General features: G+C 39.9%; 1 long non-coding RNA gene across 2 annotated transcripts in view; it reads left to right on the top strand.

The window, feature by feature from the left end:
- Positions 1–10,418, top strand: part of LOC109968004 (uncharacterized) — a 20,024-nt gene that overhangs the window by 4,022 nt on the left and 5,584 nt on the right. The window contains exons 1-2 of one of the 2 annotated variants that reach the window (XR_002276027.1): positions 2,920–3,243; positions 3,978–4,035. This is a non-coding gene — a long non-coding RNA (uncharacterized LOC109968004). Of the gene's footprint in view, positions 1–2,919; positions 3,244–3,977; positions 4,036–10,418 lie in introns of those variants that run through there. The other variant, XR_002276028.1, reaches the window with a different exon arrangement.

Raw genomic sequence — 10,418 nt, 5'->3', positions numbered from 1 at the left:
TCGGCAGGGCCCTGCTCCCCCCTCCTGAGGCGCCGGACGGTTTGCCAGAATCTCTTCGAGGCCGACCGAAGAGATTCTGGCAAACCGTCCTTGGTTTTTGGTAAAATTGTCAAATGTATAAAATCAATTATGTGTTTATTATTGAGGTCATAGTTAAAGGTGGTGTTGTATTAGAGTACATTATAATCATTATAATCTGACCTTCTCATGTATGTGGCTAGGGAGAATAAAGGTATGGTATTGAATCGGAAAAGAAATAAGTGGCATCACACATCGCTACACCAAAAAGGCAGCTGGGTACATCACACAGGGACCATGAATGACTGAACCATATTTCATAGCAGTCCATCTAGTAGCTGCTGTGTTATTGTACATTTTACCAAAGTGGTAGAACAACTAACTGACATAACCATCTGTAGGCACAGGCCGCTGTTGTGGTTAAAAATAAACATATCATCCCTTTATTTCCAAATGTTACACAGGTGATGAACAACTTTTGTTTTTAAAATAAAAACAATAAAACGGGGGGACTGCGGTTTAAAATGATATATGAAGCAGCTCAGTCATACATCCTCTGTTATCTGTGCTTTTGAGGAAAATGAGAATTTGTCTTTCCCTGCTGTCTGCCTGTACAACAGAGAGCAGCAATGCCACAGCGCTGCTTTGGATTAGAGAGTCATAATTCAGCCTTTGGGGTATGTAACTGTGTCACAAGTAGTATTGCCAGTAAATAAACTCAGGCTGTGCTGTCAACAGTAACTGGTGGCACTGCTGAGAAAGGCTTTGTGACTTTGTCCCAGAGAGTTGTGCTCATGCTACGTTCTACTGTCAGAAGCAATTCTGTCTCGTTCGCACTCTCTCTCTATCCGAGTACATGCGCAAAGAGGAAGTGTATCACAAATGAATGCAGACAAGCTTGCCCATGAATCAGAGAAGATTAGATTTGTTCAGCACACACACACACACACACATACACACACACACACACACACACACACGCACACACAGAGTCTCTTTCAGCTTTGTCTGGAGGAAACTCTCTACTGCTACACTCTGTGTCATTCCTGTTGTCATTTTAATTTCATCTGAGGACCCTGCCAAGGCAATAATGAGCTCAAGTCATAAGTGAGGGGCCATGTCGAGTGGCTTTGTGTGTGCGTGTGTGCATATTCGTGTGCATGTTTGTTTTTGGCAAAGGGAAAATGAGAGGGAAGGTAAATGGAGGAAACGACTGTGCTAAGTAGACGGGCTGGGCAGGTTTACGTGTGTTGTTTGTGTGCTTTATGTGTGCTGTGTGCAACATTGTGCTGGTTTTAAATTAATCAGTGCAGTGGGGTGTATCATCTAAGCTGCTGTAATGTGTCGACGCCTTTATTCAGTTTGAGTAGTAATCTTAGAACTCCCTGCTGGCCTGCATTCATCACCAAAGCTAGCTTAACCCAGCCTCAGAGACACAGAGAGACAGAGAAAAGCTAAAGAGATGGGCCATTTTCTAGGTCAAGATTAAACTTAAATAAGTGTAACCAGGCTAAATCTTCTCATTATATTGGTATTATAGTTGAGATGGATCTTGTTTGCTGAAACAGTCTGAGTTGGTTGGCTCCAGCTGATTATGAAATAATCCTTTATAATGTGTCTGAGGTAAAGAGACGATTGCCCTCGTGTTTGCCCTTTATTTAGTGAGCTTCAGCACCATGGACAGCAGCTTGCACTCACCTAATCTGGTTTCCTGGTGAGACATTACTGCACTTTTCCTGTTTTGTCTGGAGGTCCTCCCATGTTGTGAGGTCAATGACACACAGTCCTGCATGTGCTCTGAGGTACTCTTAGCAGGTTCCTGTGTTAACAGCAAGAAATGAGCTTGAAATATCCTTTCAGTGAGATCATTTACTCTAATTTCTAGAGAAATCAGAAAATGTTATATCATCTTAATTTCTCCCAAGGTACCTTTAAAAGTGTATTATAAATTGTAACTAATAGCTTTATACAGTACCTATGCTTAATAGATCAGTTATATGCCAGTTGTTTAGATCAACTCTTTGGTTTAGTGTTTATTGATGCCTACCTGTAATCAATGATTCACACACCATGAGTTATAAAGCCTAGCAAAAAGCTAATGGACATCAGTTTATCAGTAATAAATGTAAATAAGGTCATTATTAACAGGTCATGACTTTTAGCAGCAATGGTATTTACAGTTTTAAATCTTAATAAACCACTGATAAAGGGCATTTGCAATTGTAACTGTTAATATAACTGCCCTGCAGCCCCATTCTAGAGGCTCAGAGGTAAAAAGACAAAGCAAGTGGCCTGCTGGTGAGGTGTTTCATGGGGCTTTCCTTAAACTTTGTTTTGTATTTTAAAAGTTTTCGTCTAGGCTGATAACATCGTGTTAAAATTAACTTTGACTTAACTGAACACTGTTTTTTTCTTTACTAAACTTTTTGTAGGACATTTTAAAACTTTAAAACCTTATGTATTTATCATCATCATTTTCTAAATCTGAAAAAAATGTACGAAAACTTTAATTTGTATCATTCTTTAAGTCGTATCAAACACGCTTAGCTCGTTGCAAATTCCAGGTGAAGATTACAGATGCATCAAGAGTTATTATTATTATTATTATTATTATTATTATTAGATATTTGTGCAAGGTTTTGGACGGTTCGGACAGCTGAGTGTTTCCCTTCAACAAAGGCAGTGTGAGCCTCCTCCATCACAGTCCAAAGTATTATGTCACCGGTTTTCTTTTTTTGTTTTTTTTTATGTCTCTGCCCCCAACCCTCAAGTAAAGTGATATCACACGGTGTACAGCTGGCACAGCCGCTCTCCCCGCCCCGCCCCACCGGGACCGGCGGCAGAGGGGGCCAAATCTACCCCCAGGTGCCGCGCTGGGGACGGCGCACTGCATGCCGAGCAGTGACACTGATCAGGCGGATTGCTGCCTCCGTCTTTAGCGCTTCACAGAGGAGGAGGATGCCCTGAGATCTCCCTCAGGCCCTCACTGGCACCTGGATGTGAGTGAAGCGGGTGGGAAGAGGGAGTGAACGACGGTGGATAATGACATGATGGATCCGGCTGTAGAGCCAGCACAGGAGGGCTCCGGGCGTCTTTACTGACCGGTGCTGAAGAGGAAATCACTGGACTTTGTGTGTGGAGCCGCTCGTGATATTGGACCGACCACAGCAATTAAGAAGAAACCGTTTCTCAAACAGGTTGCTCATATTTCGTTCAGTCTGAAAGGTAGGCATCATGGATTTACTATCATCCGTGCGCCACTTAACGGCTGTGCGCATTCATTTACCCGCTTAATTGAATAAAAATTAGGCTAATCAGTGATGTAACAGATGGTAAATTGACCTCCAGTCGCCAAATAAGTTAATACATTAGCTATGTTTGTGAGGGAAAAGTGTTCATTTATGATTTTATCCCGAAAATGGTCGTAAATACTGTAGATCGTTAGACATTCATCTCGAATTAGTAACAATATTACCCAGAAAAGTGAGTGAAATTGATTTAAGGTGGGTTTATCTTCAGTTATACACCTGATTCTAGCAATCTAATATCCAGTGTTGTGTTTGCATTACACTAAAAGAGGACATATAAATGAAAATGAATCATACTACAACAATTTCTAGACTTTGCACAAATGATCATGAAATATTGATTTTATCTTGCATGATTATGGCTACCTTTATACACAGTTAATGTAAGGTGTGTGTTAGATATCATACATTTTACAAAACTAGAATTAACAGGATAACTGAACACTGAAAGTGAGACAAATGCAGGAGTGAATAATGACATGGGAGTAATGAATGGATGAATTTCTGATGGGAATGGAGACAGATCCATTCATCCAGAAGCATTTCTGCTCAGGCTCATTTACTGTTGCACAAGTGCTGGCCACATCACTGCTGGGTGTCTCCTGATGTCACTGCTAATACTGAGGTTATGTCTTTCTTTTGCTTTCCCAGGTGGCTTTGCAGCACAGTCCAGGATGTTGCCTTCCAGCTGGTGACTTCTACAGATCAGGTGTGTGTTTGAGTAAGCTTATGATCACTATATCTCTACTACACCCATGCATTGTTGTCTACAGGTCAAAAGCAGGGCAACTATAAACCTTTTGCCGCAAGGTTGTTCGTGTGGTGTGTCTGATCTGTGCTCACCTCCGGGATCTTGCTCTGGGCAAATCGTGTTCACTTTTGCTTCAGCTCTTTTTAACAGGGATTCTGCACAGACTTCAACCCCTGCTCAGTCTACTTCTTTCATTTTTACATACTCAACCATGGATGAACCCAAATAAATAACAATGAGGTAATTATGACTCTTGGCAGCTGCTCCAAACTAAGACAGACCAGAGTGAGTTTACACATCATCAGTGATATAGAAGAAAAACGGTTGACTGATTTTCATTTAGACTATTTGAAAATTAAAATCTCTACTGTTTCTCCCACTGTTTCCCACTCGTTCTCTATCTTTGCTGTCTCCAGCTTTGGCAGCGGGTGCCTCTGTCCTAGATGTAGATGTGTTCCTCTCCTCACACACCGGGATGAGTGCTTTCAGAGGTGGACGAGGCAGAAAAGTTGAGATTTTACTACCTGGTTAAATTGCCCTGTGTGATGGAAAAATAATGTTAAAAGAAGGATACTTGAATAGTTGAAACCCCCTGGCTTTAAAATTGCAGTGACTCTGCGATTTCCTTCGCAGTGTTGGAGGACACCTCAACAAAATATTCATATTATTATTTAAGAATGGATATCCTATATCAAGCATCCACTCAGCCACTGCAAATGGCCTCTGTTTCACATCTCTCCTTGCTTTTATCTTTATTATTTATTTTAATGTATTCTGACATCATGGCTTAATATGAAGCCCTGTTGAATTTTTAAATACATATTACACACTGCCTCTCTCACATAGTTACTTTCTATTTGTCTTATACAGGAAAAAATTTAAAATTATAAGCGAGGGTTAAGACAGAGTAATTCCTAGAAGCCAATCTAAAGAATATACAGGTGCCACTGTAATGGGATAATCAATGATATTCGTTTCACCTGTCCATGGTCATAATGTTATGGCTGAACAGTGTATGGAAATAAGCAGAATATAACTAAATTAATAAGTCAAATACTTGATAATTAGTCTACTTGATTAGTCAGAGGACAAACTTTATCAATTGTTTATTATCAAGCCAAAATTCAAAATATTTGCTGATTCCAGATTCTTAAACTGAGGTTTTACAGGGTTTCAGTCTTACATTTGATTTATTGTATTTTAACCCAAGTTATTTTATAAGATGTCACTTGGAGCAGTTTTTACTATTTTCAAACTTTTTTTTTTTTTTTTTTAGCTTGAGTCAAGAGAAAATCAGCTTGGCATAAAGAGAGTAAACTGGAGGACACAGTTGGCTCTGTGCAGGGTTAATCTCTTTGCCAGCTCGCTGACTTCCTGGGGTGTCTGCTGATTGCCAGGAAGTGCGTGGCCAAGAAATACTGCTGTCCAGCATATAGTCCTTCTACGGATTATGTAAATTGGTGAGCTTTAGAGGTGCTGGTAGGTGGATTTTGCCACCTACAAGCCAGGCTAGCTGCCAGCCCCTTGTAGTCTTTGTGCTAAGAAAAGATACGACTGGGTGCTGGCTGGAGAATTTTATTTTAGACAGACAAATGTCTAACTCTCAGCAAGAAGGCAAATATGCATGTTTCCCAAAACTATTTCTTTTATTTGTAGATAAAGTTGGGTTTTCTAATTAAATTTTCCTTTTGAGGCTTCCCTGCTTTTCATGGTTCGCTCAGGGATCACAAGGGAGAAAAAGCTCAGACTTTCAAAACACAAATCATCACCACATCATCCCACTTGAAACCTCTGAGGGAGGAGGTGATTTTACCTCTCTAGTTTTGGATCAGAGGCATGTTTGGTGGTTAATGGGTGTCTGCTGTGTGTGTGTGTGTGTGTGTGTGTGTGTAGGAGCCAGTTGTCACTGACAGTTGTGCATTCACATTTAGCTGACTGTTAGGGTTGTTTCATTTCCCACAGAGAAAACAAATTAAAATATGACATCTCTCATCGCTGCCTCTCATCTCCTGCTTTTCACTGTGTGAAGAGATGACAGAGTTGTTAAATATAGTTCTGCAAGTGGAGTGTGAAACCTCTCTACCTCTTTTCAACATTCGACGACTGTGGTAGTTTGAAGACAGAATCGTCTTACTGATAGGTCTATAAATATGTTTTGTGTGTTAACAAATGAGAGCGGAAAGGAACAGCAAGAAAAAAAATATTGATCTCTTTACTGTAGTGGGGAGATTTGGTTGAAAATAATATGTGATGTTAGTAAGAATATAACACTGTAGTGCCCTGGACATTGTTGTGGGGCTAGGTATCGTTATCAGTTGTAACTGTTTTAACGAGTCCATTTTTCTGTCAGTTAGCTCACTAATGCTATGGTACCCATGAACTTCAGTGGTCACTCCAATGGAGAAGAGGCATGAATCAGAGCTGCAGCGTACTCTGAATGATTTGTTGTTTCTATGGGGAATCAAACGCTGATTAATAGTTGCTAATTTAATCTAATATTAACCCAGAATTTAAAAGAAGAATGGTTCATTCTGTTGAAACCAGTTTCATCACAGTGGGCTTAGTTTTAGTGCAAGGCGACTGGCCAGCGCAAGAGATTTTTAAGCTTGGTGATTGGATATCTCCATATAAAAACCCCATGTGGAAGCTAAAGATGATTTTTGTGTAATGTGGACAGGCTTGTTCCGGTAATGTTTTAACAAAGAACCGAATATTTTCTAATAGAGGAAACTTAGTACTGAAGAAAATGAACTCTCTGTTTCTGATGAGCAGTCACTGACCACATTAACCTGCCTCAGTGGTTGGTTAGTGTGTTTTTTTTTTGTTGTTGTTGTTGTTTCCTGATGCTTTTCTTTCTATTCTCTCTCCTCTATCCACTCACCCCAACCAGTCAAGGCAGAAGGTCACCCACCAAGTGCTTGCTCAAGGGGGATTTGTTGGGTTTTCCCTGTAATACTGTAAAGTGTCCTTAGATGATTGTTGTTGTGAATTGGTACTATACAAATAAAATTGGATTGAAACTGACCTGTACCCCCTGGGAGTCAAACTGGGGACAGCGCAGTGCACGAGTCTTCAACCACTTGGACACCCACACAGCTCAACTACTTTTTGCATTAAATCATTTTTTCAAATCGGTCAGTAAATAATCCTTTTGAATGATCATCATACTGTACACCTAAATTAAAAGACAGCGGTCCCTCGCTGTCTCTTTCTTACACACAAGCATAGTTGATATCCCTCCCACTGCTGCCTTGTAAATCCCTGAAAATCACAGGGACACACTTTTTCTTCAGCCGTTCTCTTGTGGCAAAGAACTGGATCCTTTAGTTACTGTCACTGAAACCCGTTTGAGAGATACACACCATTTAACATGAGTCTCCTGGTCACCCGGGATTCGTACACATAATGACTTAAAGGGGTTTTGTGTTGTTGAAATCAGATTCCTGTTGGCTCCTCTGAGACTGTCTCATCCTCCTTTCATCCCTGTCGCTTGCCCAAGTCGGCAAGTAACAGGATTTCTGGTAGATCCTCTCGGCCTCAGTTAAATCTAAGGCTTGTTGTGTTTGCGCCATAGCTTAAATTGGCATTTGTGTGTGTGTGTGTGTGTGTGTGTGTGTGTGTGTGTGTGTGTGAGTGTGGGAGTCAGGCAGCTTTGAACTCACTGAGAGTCATACGTGAACTGGATTGGTTAAGATACTCTGACGGTGTTGGAGTTGAGTCTCCCAACCTTCGTCACTTGGCATCTTTGTCTCTCCAGTCTGTTAGAAACACTCTAATCTGAGGGTTTACCTCAAAACTCCCTTTCTAGCATAATTTAGTTGTGTGTTAGTCAGAATCACTTATTTTTGGTTCTGAAAAAATTCCATTGCTTTGTGTGTGTTGATATACATCAGAAGGCTGTACTGTTATTTCTGCATCGATGTGCGACAGTAGCTTTAGCAGTGTAACCCAGGTATTAAACTGAGACCAGGAGAGGAATGATCTACAGTATGTCGAAAGAGGAGCATATGGTTGAAAGAGTGGATGGGAGACGGAGACAAGAAGGATAAGGATGACAGAGGAGACAGAGATAGCGAACTAGAGAGGGGAGAGACGGGGGAGCAAGAGACTTCATCGCTTTTAACAACATTATCGTGGCCCATGTGTATCTAATTTAGTACGATGACACAGTGGAAGATACGGCACTGAGTGAACTGTCTGGGAGAGAGGCTCGCATGCTCATTGTAACACACGCTCACTCGCAGAGACACATTTCTCTCTGTGAGTGTGGTACCTATATAAACTAGTTTAGATTTGGTTGCGTTCAGTGTTAAATATTAAGATTGATGATCCTGTCCCTGTCTGAACACAGTTTTAAAGGGGTACACCCAGTAGAAAATATTTAGTGCAGGGGGCCAGATGGGGCCGGTAAAAATCTGTGGGCGGCACAGTAAAAAAGCTATATGCTTGTTAAGTGTGATGTAACATTTCACTTCCATGTTCAACCTCACCCAGACCCAAATTGCGGAGCCTGACACTCTCTACACAATGACATCTTTTCTTAGCGAAGCATCATCAACGTGTGAAAAAAACTTCTAAACTCTTTCAGCTCAAATACAGAACTCAGTGTAGCTGTTCTACCTGGCGACATAATAACCAAACTCTGTTGCACATTGTATTAAAAGTATTCTGAGATATACTTTCATCACTGTAAATGTGTCAGTGTATAGTGTTTATATTAACTTTGTGTTAACTGTTTACGAGGCAAAAACACAGTGCACCTTTAGAAGTTTTAGCTCTTTCATTACTTGACTGATCTCATGTAAATATAGGATTAGGATAGTCACATGAGATCAGTCAAGTAATCATTAATTCCAATTTGAATGCATCATCAGTAATAAATCAAGTGTGTGGGTTGCGTAAACAATATTAACTATTAGCTGATAAAAGTTTTGTGTATTTCCAGCACATCATTTTTCATATTATTTGCAAAAATCTTCCATATTTAGAATCGTAGCCTCGAACCAACACTGTATTCAGTTGTTCAAACTTTTAGGTGTCTAAACATTATACAAGTGGCTATAATTCTAGGTGTATCTGTATTTTATAGAATAAATGGATGAAAACATGTCTGACCTAAAGTTCTGCTGCAATTACAACTCAACGCATCAGATTTAATGCTCACTTTCTTAGTGATTTGTATAATTCAGTACCAGCTAACATTAAAACTATTGAAATGGGATGCAATCTCCAAATCATGTAATTAGTTCCTTTATTGAGAATAAAACAAACAACAAAATTCTGCTCAAGTGTGTGACATTTTAAATACATGTCAGATTTTTAAGGGCTTGTGTTGTAAATAATTTGAATGACTGCGGCGTTAGAATGCCCCTCCCCCCTAGGGGGCGCCACCGACACCCAGACAGTTCACTTAGTTCAAAAGTGAAAGAAACACGTGAAAAAAAAGAAACCTTGTGCTGTATCTGATTGTACTGTGCACAACATGGGAACACGAGGCTCTACAACCAGGCGCTAGACCAAGCCAGTCAACCCTGAAGTAGTGTTAACCCTCTGGGTGACATTTCCCAGTCAGGACAGCACAACAAGTGTCAGAGCGTTTAAACCATTTCATTAGGCAATACGACTGAAATGCACAGTAAATTACAGCCTTGGGAGGCTCGTAGCTTTTAGAAAATTACATTAATGTCACAGTAATGAAAAAGAAACTAGATTTTTTTTTTTTCGATCAATTTAATTGGGATAATTAAATGTTGTCCTTCCACTGAGAAAAATCTTGCAGATTTAGTTAATCAACTGGAACAGTAGATAAACACAGTCTGGTGTTGTAATTACTAAAATGGCAGTGTTTAACTGTGCTTCATCTCAACCATGTGTTAATGTCAAAATCGTGCTTTTTATAAACTGCTTTAAAAGGTCCTTTTCTTTAAGCGCATTAATATTTGGTTAATGTGTCATTAAGTATTTGATGTGACTGCCAGGAGAAGGAAATCAAGGTATCCACACACATATTATCTCTCTCTGTTGCACACAACTAATTTACTGTTTTCTGTCAGATAGGTCTGTTTATAAGAAGCTATGTTTGAGGGCATTTACACTGTGCAGTGGAGATAATTAAGTTTGTGGATGTTTTTTTCTTTGCATTTAAACCAGTTTTACTATTGTGTGTCTGCCAATCAGAGCTATTTGATTAAGATTATTTACAGTGGGTGCAGAAAGTATTCAGACTCCCTTAAATTTTTCACTCTTTGTTATATTGCAGCCATATGCTAAAATCATTTAAGTTCATTTTTTTCCTCATTAATGTACACACAGCACCCCATATTGACAGAAAAACACAGAAT

Source organism: Monopterus albus, unplaced genomic scaffold (genome assembly GCF_001952655.1).
Source record: "Monopterus albus unplaced genomic scaffold, M_albus_1.0 scaffold141.1, whole genome shotgun sequence".
Lineage (NCBI taxonomy): Eukaryota > Metazoa > Chordata > Actinopteri > Synbranchiformes > Synbranchidae > Monopterus > Monopterus albus.
Note: the sequence above shows the minus strand (reverse complement) of the source record. Positions and strands in the feature narration are given on the sequence as shown.